At 44.2% G+C, this 20,331-nt stretch overlaps 2 long non-coding RNA genes across 2 annotated transcripts in view; both read right to left on the bottom strand.

Moving 5' to 3' along the window:
• LOC132534612 (uncharacterized) overlaps positions 1-20,331 on the bottom strand; it is a 46,375-nt gene that overhangs the window by 25,698 nt on the left and 346 nt on the right. The window lies entirely within an intron of this gene.
• LOC132534613 (uncharacterized) overlaps positions 1-20,331 on the bottom strand; it is a 27,754-nt gene extending 7,423 nt beyond the window's left edge. The window contains exon 1 of the long non-coding RNA XR_009546331.1: positions 20,174-20,331. This is a non-coding gene — a long non-coding RNA (uncharacterized LOC132534613). The remainder of the gene's footprint in view (positions 1-20,173) is intronic.

The raw sequence follows: 20,331 nt of genomic DNA, 5'->3' as shown, positions 1-20,331 counted from the left end.
CAGGTTTGGATAATAGGAGCTTGTCAATCTGGCAATTTCTGTGTCTAAGTATTTGTCACTATGTTCTGAGTACTGTGAAGTAAGCATTAAGTTTTTTGACAAGTGGAGGCTGGGCTGTAGCTCAGCTGGTTAAATGCATATGGCAGGAAGTGCAAGGACCTGAGTAAGGAACCTGGTTTGAGCCCCAGATCCCCACCTGCAAGGAAAATCACTTCACAAATGGTGAAGCAGGTCTGCAGTTGTTTTTCTCTCCCCATCTTCCCTTCCTCTTTTGATTTCTCTGTCCTATCAGACAGCAATAACTAGGGCAACAAAATGGGAAAAAATAGCCTCCGGGACAGTGGATTCATAGTGCAGGCACCAAACCCCAGTGATAACCCTGGAGGCAAAAACAAAAGAAACAAAAAAATTTGACAAGCACTAATTACATTCATGAGAGCCCCACCCTCATGATTCCTTACTACCCAAAGGCCCTATTCTCCTTAGGTTCCTATTCATGACCAGAATGTGAGCTCAGATCTACAGGGATGCAGAAGTCACATAGGCTCCTAAGCTGAATATGGGCCTCAGACCAAATCAAATTGATAGGGTTTACAGTCAACAATATTTATAACCCTGCCCCATATTAGGGAGCTACTCTCTTCCCTGATCCAGCTTTCTGTCCCTTTTCCAGCCATGACATCACCTCCACAGACAATAACTTGGATCAACCTGTATATCAGATTTCAGGCTCAGAGAAAAAAAAAAACTAGTATAGCTACATATATAATATGTAACTATAATAACTAAAATATGCCTACTAGCTATACAAAATGGAGGACCCCCCCAACACTTCATCTGCACTAATCCAGCCTTTAGGTCCATAATTGTTCAACAATTTGTTTGGCTTTGTATGTTAACTTTCTTTTCAGCTACCAGGTTCCAGTTGCTAGCATGATGCGAACCAGACCTCCCTGGACAGACAACCCCACCAATGTGTCCTGGAGCTCCACTTCCCCAGAGACCCAGCCTACTAGGGAAAGAGAGGCAGACTGGGAGTATGAATCGACTAGTCAATGCCCATGTTCAGCGGGGAAGCAATGACAGAAGCCAGACTTTCAACCTTCTGCATCCCACAATGACCTTGGGTCCATACTCCCAGAGGGTTAAAGAATAGGAAAGCTATCAGGAGGGGATGGGATAAAGAGTTCTGGTGGTGGGAATTGTGTGGAGTTGGACCCTTCTTATCCTATGGTTTTGTTAATGCCTCTTTTTTTAAATAAATAAAAATAAAAACAAAGAGAATAAACAATGGCCTGGACTTTCCGGACAGTGGGGCCATTTTCCAGCATTTTTGGATGGGTGTTTTGGATTCCTTAGGATATATCCCCAGGAGAGGAATTGCAAGATCATAGGGTAGGTCCATTTCTAGCCTTCAGAGATTTCTCCAGACTGCTCTCCACAGGAGTTGGACCAATTTACATTCCCACCAGCAGTGCACACAACCTCTCCAGACCCCACAACCTCTCCAGCATTTGTTGCTAACTTTTTTTTTTTAAGTCCCTCCCCTGGTGGTCACTGCTCCTATCGCCTAGTGTACCACTATCAACCACTGTCAGGATGTACACAAGACCAAACACTCTATAATTACTTAAGCAATAAGATAAATGGCCCTTATGAAAGAAGATTAAAAACAAAGATTGCTTCACAGAGAAGCCGATTTCTAAAATAAGAACATCAGGCATACATTATCATGATGTTTTTTTTAATTAGGGAATTAATGTTCTACATTCAACAGTAAGTACAATAGTTTGTACATGCATAACATTCCCCAGATTCCCATATAACAATACAACCCCCACTAGGTCCTCTGAATCCTTCTTGGACCTGTATTCTCCCCACCCACCCCAGAGTCTTTTACTTTGGTGCAATACACCAATTCCATTTCAGGTTCTACTTGTGTTTTCTTTTCTGATCTTGTTTTTTAACTTCTGCCTGAGAGTGAGATCATCCCATATTCATCCTTCTGTTTCTGACTTACTTCACTCAACATGATTTTTTCAAGGTCCATCCAAGATCGGCTGAAAACGGTGAAGTCACCATTTTTTACAGCTGAGTAGTATTCCATTGTGTATATATACCACAACTTGCTCAGCCACTCATCTGTTGTTGGACACCTGGGTTGCTTCTAGGTTTTGGCTATTACAAATTGTGCTGCCAAGAACATACATATCTTTTTGGATGGATATGTTGGGTTCCTTAGGATATATCCCGAGGAGAGGAATTGCAAGATCATAGGGTAGGTCCATTTCTAGCCTTCTGAGAGTTCTCCAGACTGTTCTCCACAGAGGTTGGACCAATTGACATTCCCACCAGCAGTGTAGGAGGGTTCCTTTGACCCCACACCCTCTCCAGCATTTGCTGCTATTACCTTTTCTGATGTATGACATTCTCACAGGAGTGAAGTGGTATCTCATTGTTGTCTTTATTTGCATTTCTCTGACAATCAGAGACTTTTTTCATGTGTTTATCAGCCTTTTGGATCTCTTCTGTGGTGAATATTCTGTCCATGTCTTCCCCCCCATTTTTTGGATGAGGTTATTTGTTTTCTTGTTGTTGAGTTTGGCCAGCTCTTTATATAATCTGGTTATTAGCCTCTTGTCTGATGTATGGCATGTAAAGATCTCCCATTCTGTGAGGGGTCTCTTGGTTTGGGTAGTGGTTTCTTTTGATGTGCAAAGCTTTTTAATTCGATGTAGTCCCATAGGTTTATACTTGTCTTAGCCTTCTTTGTAATTGGATTCATTTCATTGAAGATGTCTTTAAAATTTATGTGGAAAAGAGTTCTGCCAATATTTTCTTCTGAGTATCTGATAGTTTGTGGTCTAACATCCAAGTCCTTGATCCACTTGGAATTTACTTTTGTATTTGGTGAAATACAGTGGTTCAGTTTCATTCTTCTGCATGTTTCAACCCATTGTTTCCAACACCATTTGTTGAAGAGACTCTGCTTTCCCCATTTAGTAGTCTGGGCACTTTTGTCAAATATTAGATGTCCATAGGTGTGGGGGCTAACTTCTGGGTTCTCAATTCTATTCCACTGGTCAGTGTGTGTTGGGACCTGCTTGGCCTCGATCTAGGCCCAGCAGACACTCCCTAAGCCTGGCTTGAGTTTTGCTGACGGTCACTAACTTCCTCAGAGTGACACAGAACTTCCTGTGAGCCTTGCCTGAATTCACCTCTGCCCTCCAACTGATGATGTGTAAAGAGCATAGGCCCCATGACGGTGACGCCACCTCACACCTCTAATGTCATCTCACCCTATCTTTCCATCCCTACCTCTTCCCCCCCCCCCCCCCCCCCGCCTATAAAGAATGGCCTTTTCCTCAATAAAGCGAGTCATTGCCTTAACAGAACTCCCGACTTGGTGTCTTTTCTCAAGTCGTCAACACTCTCCCTCCCACTCATCCCCAAAAGGGAGGGTCCGGCTGGTCCAGATCTCTCTCCTCACAACTACCTGTCGGGGAGAACCTGACAGACTGGTGCCCCGTGTGAGGCTGCTCAACGGAAGAATGCTGACGGGCCAATTGGTCTGCTGGTGAGTGTACCCCCATAAATTATGGGGCAGTCCTCTTCTCTTTCTTCCCCCTCTCACTTTGGCAATGCATGAAAGAATTGAATTTGTCACAACAACTGACGGGCTGTGGCCAGGGCTACTCTCTGGTGAGTCTTGAAGGTCTGACTTACGATATTCAAGTAACAGTGGCCAGTCTGGTCGTTGCCCCTGCCTTGACTGAATGATTGCCTCCGTGTGATTGTGTGCAAGCATGTTGTGAGCCTCACGGCCTTAGCGGCCATGGGGCGTGAGTGGGCTCTCTACCTGCGTCTCCGTGGAGTCGTTTCAGCTTAGTGGAGATTCTTGGCCATGCCAAGACCAAGGTTGGGGTTTATACAGCCACTTCTAAGCTAAGACTCCTTAAGGTTCCGCGAGGGGCCCGGCCAGGCGAGCACAGTTGATTATCTGTCACCCCTAGGGTGCCAGTTCTTTTTCACCCCTTTTATTTCTAGTCCTATCATGGGTTCAACCTCATCCAAGGGGCAGCCAGATCCCTCCCTTGAATCCTTGCATATTTTACTTAAGAGTCGAGGCTTGACTCTTTCTGATAATCAAGCCCTTCAAGCCTGGAGGTGCCTACTCAAGTTCGCCCCTTGGCTTCCTGTCACCAACCTCTTCGACTGGGACACCTGGGACCGAGTAGAACAATTGATCACTCAGGCCCAGGTTGACCAAGGAGAGATTCCCCCTCTCGGGGTACTCCCTACTATCGCAGCTCTAAAAAGCTGCTTTCCACCCAGGCCTCCCAAGGAAACCAAAGAAAGACAGCCACAAAAAGAGACAGAGATTAAGATTGACTCAAAGATAGATGCACCCAATAAATTGCCCCCACCTTCCTCAGAGCCCCTGTACCCCTTTTTAGATCCCTTTATTTGTGCTCCCTGTCCCAACATTAAGCCCTGTTCCTCCAAGTCCCCGACTCCTGAGTCGCTCACTAACCCTTTCCGCACTCCTGGTCCCTTGCCTTCAGTGCCCCCTCCCTATACGGGAGGGGCCTTCGGTTTAGGAGAAACTCCCCACCTTTACCCTGTCAATCTTAATCCCAGGGGTAACAGACCAGCCACCTGGTATCCCTGGGACCCCAGAGAATTAAAAGAACTAAAAAAGGCTGTGGCCGAAGACAGACCCAGCTCACCCTGGGCAGATACTATTCTTGAGGGCCTAGCCCACCAGGCCTGCGTCACCTGGGATTGGAAAGAATTGGCTAAAGCCGTCCTGCCTGGGCCCACATTTCTTAAATTTCTGGCCTATTTTAACAAAGAGTGCCGAGCCCAGGGAGAAAGAAACCAAAATGCCCAACCCCCATCCCTATCACCATTGGCATGCTCTCTGGCACCTCTGACCAATTTGCCACGGGTGCCCAACAGGCGGCTATTCCCCCCCCCCTTATCAAGATCAAATTTCAAATTAGACCCATTGGCCTTGCAGCCTGGTGAAAGCTCAATGAGGGACCCACTGAATCCCCCATAGCAGGCATTAATCAAAAGGCCAGTGAGGACTTCCCCTCCTTTATCGATAGGGTCCAGAAGAGCTTGCAAAGAAAATTTCCGGCAGGTGATCTTAGGGACCGCTTTGTCAGATCATTGGCTTGGGACGGCATGAACGCTGACCATAAACTTGCCTGTGCTGGGCTGCGCCAGCAGAGTCTTGATCATTGGATTATTGCCACCAGAGATGTTGGCTCTTCCTCCCACCAGACTAGGGCCTTGGTGGCTGCCCTTAAAAAAACCCATAAAGAAGATATAGCCATCCTAGTTAATACCCTCCAACAAACTTCAACTAGCAAAGGGTGCACTTGCTTTGGTTGCGGCAGAGAGGACCACTTTAAGCGAGAGTGCCCTAACCAGGCAAGAAACCCCCCTAACCAATCCACCGGGGGGCCTCGCACACCCTGCCCCAAGTGCAAAAAGGGCTTTCATTGGGCCCGAGATTGCAAATCTAAATTCAGTCTCCTGGGGAATGTTATGCATGTACAAACTATTGTATTTACTGTTGAATGTAAAACATTAATTCCCCAATAAAGAAAGAAATTTTTAAAAAATAAATAAATAAATTCAGTCTCAATGGCCAACCTTTAAACTCCCTCAGGGGCCGTTCCCAGCCCCGTTAAACAAGGGGAGGGGCCATGTCAGGGCCCACTGGACTGTCCCCCTGGTTCCCGGACTTAGACCTAAAATGACCCTTACCGTAGGAGAAAAGACCTTCAGTTTCCTCACTGACACTGGAGCCGACCAGACAGTTATCTGAAAGGAGGAGGTCCCCCCTTCCTGGCAGTTGTCCCCGGAACCCCCTCTATTGGGAGTGGGAGGGCAGTCCACGTCATGGGAAACCTCCACCTGGCTCCCTTGGGCTGATCACGAAGGCAATCATGGAGGGGTGCGCCCCTTGGTGGTCTCTGGCCTTACGGCCAATCTCCTGGGCCAGGACATCCTCGGAGAAGCTACGGCATTCATTACAACAGACCACAAGAGATTCTATTATGACCTCTTAGATGACGAGGAGTATCAACAGTCCTTTGAACAGGGAAAGAAGATTTTCCCTAACTACAGGGGAGATCCCCATTTTGAGAAACTACGCAAGTCCTCACTGCCATTTCACCCCCAATCCTAAGGGCCACTCACTGCTTGCCCCCCAGTACCAAAAATTCAGTGGAAGCTGGGAGACCCCATATGGGTTGAGCAGTGGCCTCTTCCAACCCAAAAATTACAACAATTACATCAACTCGTCCAACAACAGCTAGAACTGGGTCATGTGAGGACTTCTACCAGCCCTTGGAATTGCCCCGTCTTTGTGATTAAAAAAGCAAATGGCTCATGGAGGCTCTTACATGATCTAAGAAAGATTAATGAAAGAATGGTCCTCCTTGGGACCCCTCAAAGAGGGCTACCCTGGATGCCAGCAATTCCCAGTTCATATCATTTGACCATAATTGATATTAAAGACTGTTTTTTCTCCATCTCCCTACACCCCAACGACTGCAGTAAATTTGCCTTCTCTATCCCCTCCACCAACTTTGGGGGACCTGACTCCCGTTTTGAGTGGACTGTCTTGCCTCAGGGCATGGCTAACAGTCCACCAATCTGCCAATATTATATGTGCTCCATTTTTTCTGCCCTCCAAAATGACTCTGATGTCCTGTTCTACATTTATATGGACGACATCATCCTGGGAGCCCCTAACCCTGCCTCCATCCATAAGCTCACTGCTCAGTGTCTCTATATCCTTAAACAAAAATATTTCCAGATAGCCCCTGAAAAAGATCCAAAAGATACCCCCTTTTAAGATTCTTGGATCTATACTATGCTTAGATTCGGTCTCCCCAGTCAAACCTCAGCTCCAGATCCAGGGCTCTTATACTCTCCCTCAGCTGCAAAAGCTGTTGGGGGAAATTAATTAGTTGAGATCTTGGATCCCCATCACTACCGAAGAGCTTCTCCCCCTCTTTGACCTCCTAAGAGATGGTGATCTCTCCTCCAATAATACCCCTGGGGCCTAATCACCTAGAGCTGCTTGCCAGGGTCCAGGCCGCCATTAATTCAGCGGTTCTTAAACACTACAACCCCAGTCTGCCCCTCATCCTTTACATTTTCCCTGGAAAAACATTGTCCACCATCCTGCTCGGTCAAAATGGTGAACCTGTTCATTCGGTTCATCTTTCTGTGGGAGGGGCCCCCCAAGTCTATTCCATGACCAACCAACTAGCTGATTGTATTGTTAAGGGTAGGGACCTTTCTGTCCGACTCTTTGGGGTCGAACATTCATCTCTTATCACCCCCTTCAAAAATACTGATTTCCTCTGGTTACAGAGGAACAATGGCCGGATTGCCCTGGCTCTAGAAGACTTTCTTGGAAATACAGACTGTCACTATGGGCCTTACAAATGGATGAGCTCCTTTTCTAGACTTGAGTGGAGGCCTCCCTGTCTCTTCCTCTCCCAGCCAGACCCTGATTATCTCACCATCTTTACTGAAGGAAGGTGCTCAGGATCCTCCATAGTTATTTTTCCTCCCCCTAGACGAGACAATCCGCCCACACCCATAAAGACAGATGTTCACGCTGACGAGGGGTCGGCTCAGTTCAAAGAACTGTATGCAGTTGTCATGGCACTAGATGCCGTGCCTGAGCCATTTAACCTGTTTTCTGATAGTTTTTATGTTGTCAACCTACTACCCAATCTGGTTGAGGTCCATATCAGGCTTGACTCCAATCCCACTACTCCCTTGATGATCCAGACCCAAAACTTGCTTAAGCAAAGAAAAACCCTCTGTTCATCCAACATCTTCGGGGACACCAAGGCCTTCCAGGACTCCTATCCCGAGGAAACTACATTGCTGACCAGTTGGCCTCTACATTACAATTTCACACCATCTCTGAGGCCACACGGTTTCATTCCTTAACACATCTCAAATGGAGAGGCCTCCGCCATAGGTTCCCGCATATCCCCACAAGAGACCTCAAAAAAATAGTGCGCACCTGCAAGTCCTGTCAACCCTTTCTACAGGTGCCCCCTCTTCAGACCATGGGAAGTAACCCCTGGGGGCTCCATCCTAATCATTTGTGGCAAACTGACGTTACCCACTATCCTCCTTTTGGAAAACTCAAATATATCTTTTTGACAATTCATACCTTCTCCCATGCGTGCTGGGCATCTGCCCACTCTGGAGAAAAATCTAAACATGCTATCAGTCATGCTTCAGTGCTTTGCCACTTCCAGACCAGCTTAAAACTGATAATGGCCCGTGCTTTGTCAGCAAATCCTTTTCACAGTTTCTTCACACATGGGGAATTTCCCACACTACAGGCATCCCATACAACCCCAGAGTCCTCTCCTCCCTTCAGCTGTCCTCTTGTTGGTGGAGCAGACTGGAGGTGGTGTCTCAACTGATAAACAGCCGGACTGTTACCAGCCACTTAGTCTCTCCCTAGGCTCCTCTCTGTAACCAGCCACGTGTGTTTGCACTCACCAGTGATTTGGTGGGTTCCTGTAGTCGTTCTAGTCCTGTCTTCTTGTGGTCCCAGGTGGTCTCCTTTGGTATTCCTAGTTGATCCGGGAGAGGAGAGGAGAGAAACAGATCTCGCTGCTACCTTTTCTGATATATGACATTCTCACAGGAGTGAAGTGCTATCTCATTGTTGTCTTTATTTGCATTTCTCTGACAATCAAAGACTTAGAGCATTTTATTGAGTTTCTAGGCCTTTGGATCTCTTCTGTGGTGAATATTCTGCCTATGTCCTCTCCCCATTTTTGGATGGGGTCATTTCTTGTTGAGTTTGGCAAGCTCTATATATTTTTGTTATGATTTTTTTTCTCACAATAGTACTGCTCAGCTCTGGCTTATTGGGGCTTGGGAAATTAAATTTGGGATTTTATAGCCTCAGGCATGTAAGTCTCTGCATATCAATTTGATCCTCAATTACTCATTCTAAAATACTTTGAAGAATCTGTAAGGGTGGATTAATAGATAAGTGGTCCAGGAGGTAGCACAGTGGATAAAGCACTGGACTCTCAAGCATGAGGTCCCAAATTCAATCCCCAGTAGCATATATACCATAGTGTTATCTGGTTCTTTCTCTTTTCTTTTTTCTTTTTTTTTTTTCTTTTTTTTTTAATTTTTTTTCTCTTTTTTTTCTTTCTCTTTTCTATCTTTCTCATTAATATGTAAAAAAAAGAAGAAGAAGAAGGTAAAAGCAATCTCTTAGGAGGTAAGAAGATAGGGTATGAAGAGACAACATAATTGGAAATCACTGCTTCAAGGAACAATCTTTTACTATTCCAGAGACCATTGACATCCCATTTTACAGTCTTAAATTTGTCTCATCCCTATCTTGTTCTCCAATATCAGTAAAAGGATGAAACAAGTGAAAGTCCTTATAAAGTGCAAGCTACATTACTCAATCTAAATAGCATAAAGGAGAATTACTGAATCATAGTCACTACAGTAAATCAAAAACAGCTAAATATTAGAATTTCATATAGTTAATACAAAGCACCACAATCAAATCTATTTTTGCTATAGCAGAACCAGTCTTTAATAATTATAAATCTCGGTGGTCTAGGGGATGGCACAGTGGATAAAGCATTAGACTCTCAAGCATGAGATCCTGAGTTCAATCCCTGGCAGCCCATATACCATAATGTAATGTCTGGTTCTCTCTCTCTCTCTCTCTCATTAATAAATAAATAAAATCTTTAAAAATAAAAAAAAATAAAAAAAATAATTATAAATCTCAACTCTAAGATCAGGAAACAGGCTGTGAGATAGGGGGTTTACATGAGTGGTCTTCAAGGAGTCATAAGCCACTGATTATAAAATGCAAGATTGTGGAAAGTTTTCTGTGGAAATGGTCTATAGCATTTAATGATTTTTGACAGTCTGTATACCAAAAAACAAAGAACTATAGAATTCAGGGCCATGTGGTGGAGCACTTGGTTTAAGCACTAATACTACAGTGTGCAAAAACCTGGGTTCCAGCCCCTGGTCCCCACCTGTGGGGAGGGGGAAGCTTGACAAGTGAAGCAGAGCTGCAGGTATGTCTTTCTCCCTATCTCCCCATGTCTGTCTCTATCCAAGAATAAACGAAAATAACTTTTAAAAAACAAACTACAGAATCCCCAAATGAAAAATACAACTAACTTACTGGTTTAATTGGCTTAGATTTGAGTCATCCTTCTGGTTCCTGTCCACTAGCTACCTAGCTATCTCAGTCTTGCTTTTTCACTTTTAAAGCATCTTATGTTTATATCACTGAAACCCTCCCACTCAGCCTACAGTGCCCATTTGATTCAGATTTTTTCTAATTTTTAAAAAATTACCTCATAGGTAGTGCAGTGGATAAAGCATTGGACTCTTGAGATCCCAATAACATACATAACAGAGTAATGCTGTGGTTCTTGATCTCCTATTAGTAAATAAGTATTTTTTTTTAGAGTTTATTTATTCATGAGAAAGAAGAGAGAACCAGACATCACTCTAGTACATGTGCCACTGGGGATTGAACTCAGGATCTCATGCTTGAGAGTCCAATGCTTTATCCACCTCCCAGACCACAATACATAAATCATTTTTAAAAATATTTATTCCCTTTTATTGCTCTTGTTGTTTTATTGTTGTAGTTATTGTTGTTGTTGTTGGATAGGACAGAGAGAAATGGAGAGAGGAGGGGGAGACAGAGGGAAAGAGAAAGAAAGACACCTGCAGACCTGCTTAAACTCCTGTGAAGCAAACCCCTGCAGGTGGGGTACCAGGGACTCCAACCAAGATCCTTATGCCAGTCCTTGTGCTTTGCACCACCTGCGCTTGACCTGCTGTGCTACCGCTTGACTTCTATACAATACATAAATCTTTAAAAAATACATAAATAGTGGTCCAAGAGGTGGTGTAGTGGATAAGGCTTTGGACTCTCAAGCATGAGTTCTCAAGTTCAATCCCCAGCAGAACATGTACCAGAGTGATATCTGGTTCTTTCTCTCCCTCCTATCATTTCTCATGAATAAATAAAACGTAAAAAAACCTTTTAAAAAATAATAAGTAAATAAATAAATAAAATAAAAAAGCCAGGATGAGAACATTGAGTTTCTTATGTCACTACAAACTACTTACATTTTTCAATTCACTAAAGTTCTTATTGATCAAATTGTTCTAATTTTGGCCTGTGGGAAGTTTCTTTTCTTTTTTTAATTTTTTAAAAATATTTATTTATTTCCTTTTTGTTGCCCTTGTTGTTATCGATGTTGTTGTTGGATAGGACAGAGAGAAATGGAGAGAGGAGGGGAAGATAGAGAGGGGGAGAGAAAGACAGACACCTGCAGACCTGCTTCATGCTTGTGAAGCGACTCCCCTGAAGGTGGGGAGCCGGGGGCTCGAACCAGGATCCTTCCGCCGGTCCTTGCGCTTTGCGCCATGTGCACTTAACCCGCTACGCTACCGCCCGACTCCCGGGAAGATTTTACTGACTACTCCCACCCCAGTACACCACACAGCTCTGGCTTATGATGGAACTGAGGACTTCCTACTGATTCTTAAAAGTTCTTGTAACAAGATCCCAGAGCAGGCTGATGAGATAGCTCACTTGAATAATGTGATGCTTTCCCATGAGCACAACCCAGGTTTGAGCCCGGTCTTCACCACATTTTAAGGAAGTACTGGCGCTATGGTCTCTTTCACTCTGCCTTCCGGGTTTCTAACTTAAAAAAAAAAAAAAATCCCTATAGTTTTTGATAAATCCTTTTTTTTTTTTTTATTTTATTTATTTATTCCCTTTTGTTGCCCTTGTTGTTTTATTGTTGTAGTTATTATTGTTGTTGTCGTCGTTGTTGGATAGGACAGAGAGAAATGGAGAAAGGAGGGGAAGACAGAGAGGGGGAGAGAAAGACAGACACCTGCAGACCTGCTTCACCGCCTGTGAAGCGACGCCCCTGCAGGTGGGGAGCCGGGGTTCGAACCGGGATCCTTATGCTGGTCCTTGTGCTGGTCCTTGTGCTTTGCGCCACCTGCGCTTAACCCGCTGCGCTACAGCCCGACTCCCGATAAATCCTTTTCTAACTGATATAGCATAACTGTGTGTATTGTAATTAAAAAATAAAAAGCTTTGGGAGTCAGGCGGTAGTGCAGCGGGTTAAGTGCAGGTGGTGCAAAGCGCCAAGGACCGGCATAAGGATCCCGGTTCAAGCCCCTGGCTGCCCACCTGCAGGGGAGTCGCTTCACAGGTGGTGAAGCAGATCTGCAGGGACCTATCATTCTCTCCCCCTCTCTGTCTTCCCCTCCTCTCCATTTCTCTCTGTCCTATCCAACAACAACGACAACAATAATAACTACCACAATAAAACAAGGGCAACAAAAAGAAGGGAAAAAAAGGATCCCCGTTCAAGCCCCCAGCTCCCCACCTGCAGGAAAGTTGCAGGTATCTTTCTTTCTCTTCCCCTGTCTTCCCCATCTCTCTCCATTTTTCTCTGTCCTATCTAACAATGACATCAATAACAATAATAATAACTACAATAACAATAAAAAATAAGGGCAACAAAAGGGAAAATAAATATTAAAAAAAAAACTTCACAGGGGCATAGACAGGCACTGGTTTAAAAAAAAAAATCAAGGTTTGGGTGTTGGGTGGTAGTGCAGCGGGTTAAGCACAGGTGGTGCTAAGCCAAGGACTGGCATAAGGATCCCGGTTCCAGCCCCCAGGACCCCACCTGCAAGGGAGTCACTTCACAAGCGGTGAAGCAAGTCTGCAGGTGTCTATCTTTCTCTCCATCTCTCTGTCTTCCCCTCTTCTGTCCATTTCTCTCTGTCCTATCCAACAACAACATCAATAACTTCAACAATAAAAAAGGGCAACAAAAGAGAATATTAAAAAAAAAAAATCAAGGTTTATTAAATAGCAGTACATCAGTAGAGAACAATATATTTTAGGTACAGCAAGATAGGCAATTACTGGCAGAAGTAAGATACTCTTAAGGCCAGGCCTGTGAATCCATAAGTTACCAAAGTTCAGCTCCACGTGTTCGCGTTGTCTCCAGGGATAGGCAGCATGGCAGGTCCTGGGAATCCAAGTCAGCCTGAGCATGAGCAGGAGGAACTAGGAAAAAGAGTCAAACTTCTGGCAGCTTGACAGTTAAATCACTTGGTTTATGTAAATCCATCAGCCACATGCTAATTGTGTTCTCAGGGTCAGCCTTAGGTGTATGGTCAGCCTCAGACATATGCTAATCAAGTCCCAAAGTCCTAGTCACAGGCTGTGTCATGTGTGTGTATTTCTTAATTTTTTTTCTTCATGACTTAATACTGATTTACAGAATTATAAGATAACAGGGTTTTAATTCCACACCAGAGTTCTGTTTCCCCATTCCCTCCATCAGAGACTGCGCTAGTTCTCCCAAGATCACAGATATGGGTTAAAAAAAATTTTTTTTTTCCTCCAGGGTTATCGTTGGGGCTCAGTGGCTACACCACGAATCTACTGCTCCTGGAGGCTTTTTCCCCCCTTTTTGTTGTCCTTACTGTTTTATCGTTGTTATTGTTGTTGTCACTGCTGCTGTTGTTGGATAGGACAGAGAAAAATTGAGAGAGGAGGGGAAGACAGACAGATGGAGAAAGACATCTACAGACCTGCTTCACCGCTTGTGAAGCAACCCCCCCACACACACACAGGTGGGGAGCCTGGGGCTCAAACCAGGATTCTTACGCCGGTTCTTGCACTTTGCACCACATGTGCTTAAACCACTGCGCTACCGCCCGACCCCCCAAATTATTTCTAATTCTATATATATATATGCCCATTTTTCTATGGTCCTGCCTTCCCTTCCTATGTTACACTTACTACTTTAAGTGTCCTCCCACCACCCCCTGAACCCCCCTACTCTCCGGGTCCTGATGGAATTGGGTTTCAGAGCCCTCTAGTCACCTTCGCCTAACATTTCTCCTCCTCTGGGAATATGGACCAAAATTCTTTTTGGAGTGTAGAAGGTGAGGGTTCTGGCTTCTGTAACTGCTTTTCCACTGAATATTGGCATTGGCAAGTTGATCCATACCCCCAGCTTGTGTCTCTTTCCCTAGTTGGATAGGACTCTGGAGAGATGAGGTTCCAGGACATATTGGTGAAATCATCTGAGCATGAGTCATTTTATTCATTCTTTCTTGCCTCCCTGCTGGGAACAGCTACTTTTTTTTAAAATTTTTTTTTATATTTTTATTTATTTATTTTCTCTTTTGTTGTCCTTGTTGTTTTTCATTGTTGTTGTAGTTATTATTGTTATTGATGTTGTCGTTGTTAGATAGGACAGAGAGAAATGGAGAGAGGAGGGGAAGACAGAGAGGGGCAGAGAAAGATAGACACCTGCAGACCTGCTTCACCGCTTGTGAAGCAACTCCCCTGCAGGTGGGGAGCCGGGGGCTCGAACCGGGATCCTTATGCCGACCTTGTGCTTTGCGCCACCTGCGCTTAACCAGCTGAGCTACAGCCTGACTCCCGGAACAGCTACTTTTATACTATTATCTATTTGTTTAACACCCCTATGTCACTTCTTTCCCTAAAAATGACTACAAATTTAAGGACTGAATTATAGGTCCAAGCCCCTGGTATCCACCTGCATGGAGGAAGCTTCACGAGTGATGAAGGAGTGCTGCAGGTATCTCTCTTTGCCTCTCTAAAACCCTTCTCTCAGTTTCTCTGTCTCTATCCAGTAAATAAGTAGATAATTAAGAAAAAAAAATAGAAGGCCCCAGGCGGTAGCATCCTGGGTTAAGCATACATAGTGCAAGAACAAGGACCAGCACAAGAATACCGTTTCAAGACCCGGGGTCTCCACCTGCAGGGGCTCGTGTCACAAGCGATGAAGCAGGTCTGCAAGTGTCTTTCCCCCTCCTCTCTCAATTTTTCTGTCCTATCCAACAACAGCAGCAACAACAGTGGGGGAAAAAAAAAAAGCCACGGGCCCAGGTGGTAGCGCACTGGGTTAAGTGCACATAGTATAAAGCACAAGGATCCTGGTCCAAGCCCCGGCTCCCCACCTGCAAGGGGGTCACCTCACAAGCTGTGATGCAGGCCTACAAGTGTCTGTTTTTCTCTCCTCCTTCTATCTTCCCCTCCCCTCTCAACCACTCTGTCCTATCAAAAGAAAAATTGAAAAATAAGTCACAGGAGCAATGGATTCATAGTGCAGGCACCAAGCGATAACCCTGGAGGCAAATAATAATAATAACTATTATTATTATTTAAAAAATAGGCAAGCCTGGGAGCTGGGCAGCGCAGCAGGTTAAGCGCACATAGCGCAAAGCTCGAGGGCCAGGGTAAGGATCCCGGCTTGAGCCCTTAGCTCCCCACCTGCAGGATGTCACTCCTCTCTGTCTTCCCCTCCTCTCTCCATTTCTGTCTTATCCAAAAACAACAACAGCTATGACAACAATAATAACAACTACAACAAGCGCAACAAGGGCAACAAAATGGGGAAAATGGCCTCCAAGGAGCAGTGGATTCATAGTGCAGGCACCAAGCCCCAGCAATAACCCTGGAGGCAAAAAATAAAAATAGGCAAGAGTGGTCCAGGAGTTGGCGCAGTGGATAAAACATTGGATTCTCAAGCATAAGGTCCTGCGTTCAATCCCTGGCAGCACGTGTACCAGAGTGATGTCTGGTTCTCTCCTATCTTCATGAATAACTAAATTAAATCTTTAAAAAAAGCAATATTTGGGAACAAATTAAAGATTCTTTTATTCCTCCCAATTTACAGAAGCTGTAAACAGTTTAGAGATGATCTAACCCAGAGAATTTTCAAACTTTTTTTCACAGTCAGATTTTTCTTTTAGATAGGGACAGAGAGGCAGAGAGAGACCACAGCACTGAATCAACCTTCAATGCAGTGAAGGCCAGGCTCAAAATCAGTTTGTGCACATGGCAAAAAGCACACAACCCAAAGGAGCTATTTAGCCGGCCCTTTTTTTCCTTCCCGCTTTATTTTGGCTAGGGAGGTAGTATTGGGGTAATGCCGAAGACATTCATGCCTGATACTTTTAAGACCCCACCCCAGATTTGTTCCCAGCATCACCATAAACCAGAGCCGAGCTTTATTCTAATTTAAAAAAAAAGTAAAAGTTAAGGAGCATAGTCAGAATTCAGCCTTAAGGTTGCCTAGTGCCAGAGGTCTTTCTGTTAGCAACCCTGCAGGCTTATAGCAGAATCAAAGGGAAAATGAAGGCAGAGGAGGACCTAGTGGGGGTTGAATTATGTGAAAAACCGAAAAATGTTCCACATGTACAAGCTACTGTATTTTACTGTTGACTATAAAACATTAATCCCCAATAAAGAATTTTTTAAAAATATTTTTATTTATTATTTATTCCCTTTTGTTGCCCTTGTTTTATTGTTGTATTTATGATTGACATTGTTATTGTTAGATAGGACAGAGAGAAATTGAGAGAGGAGGGGAAGACAGAGAGGGGGAAAGAAAGACAAGATACCTGCAGACCTGCTCCACCGCCTGTGAAATGACTCCCCTGCAGGTGGGGAGCCAGGTGCTCGAACCGGATCCTCATGCTGGTCCTTGGCGCTTTGCACCACCTGCACTTAACCCGCTGCACTACCGCCCAACTCCCAATAAAGAATCTTTTTAAAAAAAGAGTTGACTTTTTTCAGAGACAGAAAAAAAAAATCAAAAGGGGTGAGGATGGTTGAGAGGAAGAGACCTCTGCAGCACTGCTTCACCATTAAACAAGCTTTCCTCCTACAGGTGGGAGCTGGGAGCTTGAACCCAGGTTCTTGTACATGGTTATATTGTACTCTTAGTGCAACTTAGTCTAGGCCCAAAGGTTTGATTTTAAGCAAATCTAATCACAACTAGTCCTCCCCTGCCTCTTAACCTTGGTTGTTGTGTGTGTATATCACACAGAAAAGCAATTCTTTTAAAAAATATTTTATTGTAGGGTGGGGAGTAGATAGTATAATTGTTATGCAAACAAACTGCCATGCCTGAGGCTCTAAAGTCCCAGGTTTAATCCCCCGCACCACCATAAGCCAGAGCTGACTAGTGCTCTGGTAAAAAAAAATAAAAATAAAAAAAATGATTGTAATGAGAGAAACATAGAAGGAAAGTTACAGAGAAAGACCAGAGCACTGTGCAGCTTTGGTTTATGGTGGTGCTGGGGACTGAATTTGGGATCTGGGAGCCTCAGGCATGAAAGTTTTTGTATAACCATTATGCTGTCTCCCCAGCCCCCAGAAAAGTAATTTAGTGAGCTGGCCTAGAAAGCATATAATGCCATTAAGCATGGACCTAAAGCAGCACCATAATTATAAGCAAAAATGAGCAAGAAACACAGATTAAGACAACCTAGTGCAGAAAGTAGGAATTGGGACAAAGGGAAATAAGCAGAAAACTTGAGACACTGTAGATCCTAGTAAGCAGGCAGAATTTATGACTTTAATTTTAAGAAGGTTCATCACAAAGTACAGTGAATGGCACAAAAAAGTAGAGTAAATAAATTATATACTGAAAATTACAAAATGAAATCTAAAAGGAAATTCCAATCTGAGACTTGCTGAAGAAAAAGATTTGCACTATGGGAAGTCTATCCTCATCCAGTGGAAAAAATAGTAAGATTACTGTGATAAAATGGGCATGGTCTCAAGAAGCCATAAACTCACTGAATGATTCTAAGCATATTTATTTCACTACTTTTTTTTTTATTACTTATTCCCTTTTGTTGCCTTTTTGTTTTAATGTTATAGTTGTTATTGATGTCTTCATTGTTGGATAGGACAGAGAGAAATGGAGAGAGGAGGGGAAGACAGAGTAGGGGGAGAGAAAGATAGACACCTGCTGACCTGCTTCACCACTTGTGAAGCGACTCCCTTGCAGGTGGGGAGCTGGAGGCTCGAACCAGGATCCTTATGCCAGTCCTTGTGCTTTGTGCCATGTGCTCTTAGCCTGCTGAGCTATGCCTTTCACTACTTTTTGCCTTAATTTACGTCTATGAATTGGGATTAACCCTCCAATCTCCAAATAGTGGACACTGTTCGAAGCTTAGGCTCCCACTTTTACTCTCTCTAATTCAAGAGCTGTCAGTGGGTAGTGTTTGACCTACAAGCATAGGGCCCTGAGTTCCATCCTCAACATCTATGTCAGAGTGATGCTGTGGTTTTTTTTCTCTCAATAAATATTTTTCTATCTTGTTTATTTAAATATTTATTGGATAGGAACAGTCAGAAATCGAGTGGAGAAGGGGTGATAGGCAGAGAGACACCTGCAACACTGCTTCACCACTCTTTTTATTATTATTCCCTTTTGTTGCCTTTGTTGTTGTAGTTATTACTATTGTTGTTATTGATGTCGTTGTTGTTGATAGGACAGAAAGAAATGGAGAGAGGAGGGGAAGACAGAGAGGGGGAGAGAAAGATAGACACCTGCAGACCTGCTTCACCGCCTATGAAGTGGTTCTCCTGTAGGTGGGGAGCCAGGGGCTTGAACTGAGATCCTTACGCTGGTCCTTGTGCTTTGTGCCACCTGCACTTAACCAGCACGTTACCGCCCGACTCCCTGCTTCACCACTCTTAACTTCCCCCTGCAGTTGGGGACCAGGGGCTCCAACCTGGGTCCTTGTGCACTGTAACATGTTCACTCAACCAGGTGCACCACCACCAGGTCCCATGTATTTTTTCTTTAAATGGATGACATTGGAGATTGTGCTAATGGAAATAAGTGGAAGACAACTTCCATATAGTTCCACTCACATATGGAATACTGAAACAAATTCACAAAATAGGAAATGACTTAAATTCTATGAAAACTGATTATCAGAAGGAACAGGAGGGAGGGAAGCTAAAGGGTTCCAAATAGTGTGATGGCTCAAGACATCTGGTGGTGGGTGCAGTGAGTTGTATATGTATATGTACCATTTATAGGTATGTAACTATGCTAGATGGTTACAGTACTGTAAACCAGTGTCAACTCAATGAAAAAATACTATAATTTAAAAAAATTGCTCTCTCCAAAACACAACTATAGACTGATGAGTCAGAAAACAAAGACGGCAGGTTCAATCCCCAGCATCACCATCAGCCAGAGCACAGCAGCGTTCTGGTGGGTTTTTTTAAAATCTGTACACAGCTGCCCATTTTTCTTAAGAGACCTAAGTTTTTTGCGGTTCCTCACAAATGCTGTGTTCCTTCCTAACTCCACAAGTGCTGTCCTCCTTCCTAACTCCTCACCTTCTCATTCCAGAGTTGGGTTTCTTTCCACAACACTCATGACACCCCGAGGCATTAATTACTTATCATACAGAAACATAAGAATCAGGAGTCGGGCGGTAGCACAGCGGGTTAAGGGAAGGTGTTGCAAAGCTCAAGGACCGCCTTGAAGATACCGGTTCGAGCCCCTGCTCCCCACCTGTAGGGGAGTCGCTTCACAGGCGGTGAAGCAGGTCTGCAGGTGTCTGTCTTTCTCTGTCTTCCCCTCCTCACTCCATTTCTCTCTGTCCTATCTAACAATGACATCAATAACAAGAACAATAATAACTACAACAATAAAACAATAAGGGCAACAAAAAGGAATAAATATTAAAAAAAAAAAAAAAGTAAGAATCGCACATGGCTATAGACCCAACTCAACTGAAAAGTGCCATGAAAACCGGAACTACTTGTTTGGTTCACTTCTGCATCTCCGGGAAAAAAGATTTGGAGAGCAAACGTTTGAATGAAACCAACTGAGGCCGAAAGAAAAGAAAGATAGCTGACTAACTACCCTAAACTCTCTCATCCCTCTGCCCGCATTACTCTAGTCTCCCCCCAGCTCCACTCACCATACACGGAGCAAACCCTGTGAGGGCGCTGACGCCTCAAGTCTTCCCGTCATCCAGACTCTCCTTCCCCCGCGGCCTGTCCCCCAATCCCAGAGTGAACTCAGTTTCACAGCAAGGTGAAAATGAACCTGCCTCTTTTGTCCCTGCAGCTGCTGGGGTTCCGGACCACTTCGGGGCGTTTCCTAATCCAGACAAAAAACGCGGGTCGGAAATGCGGTCAGCACGGGCCTGAAGCTCGCAGGCTGCAGCCCTTCCTCAACTTTGGTAGTGGGGATAGTGTGCAACTTACCTTGTAATGTTAAAGTTTTGTAAATCACTATCATCAAAAGTTAAAATTTTAAAATAAATGAAACAGTTTCTAAAAATAAATGAAGTCGCCAGGAACATTTCTGTGGCTTCTCGGGTGCAATTTAAAACTCAAGGCCCGACCCCAACTCCTAAAAGTGC

The sequence above is a fragment of the Erinaceus europaeus genome, chromosome 2 (assembly GCF_950295315.1).
Source record: "Erinaceus europaeus chromosome 2, mEriEur2.1, whole genome shotgun sequence".
Taxonomy (NCBI): Eukaryota; Metazoa; Chordata; class Mammalia; order Eulipotyphla; family Erinaceidae; genus Erinaceus; species Erinaceus europaeus.
Note: the sequence above shows the minus strand (reverse complement) of the source record. Positions and strands in the feature narration are given on the sequence as shown.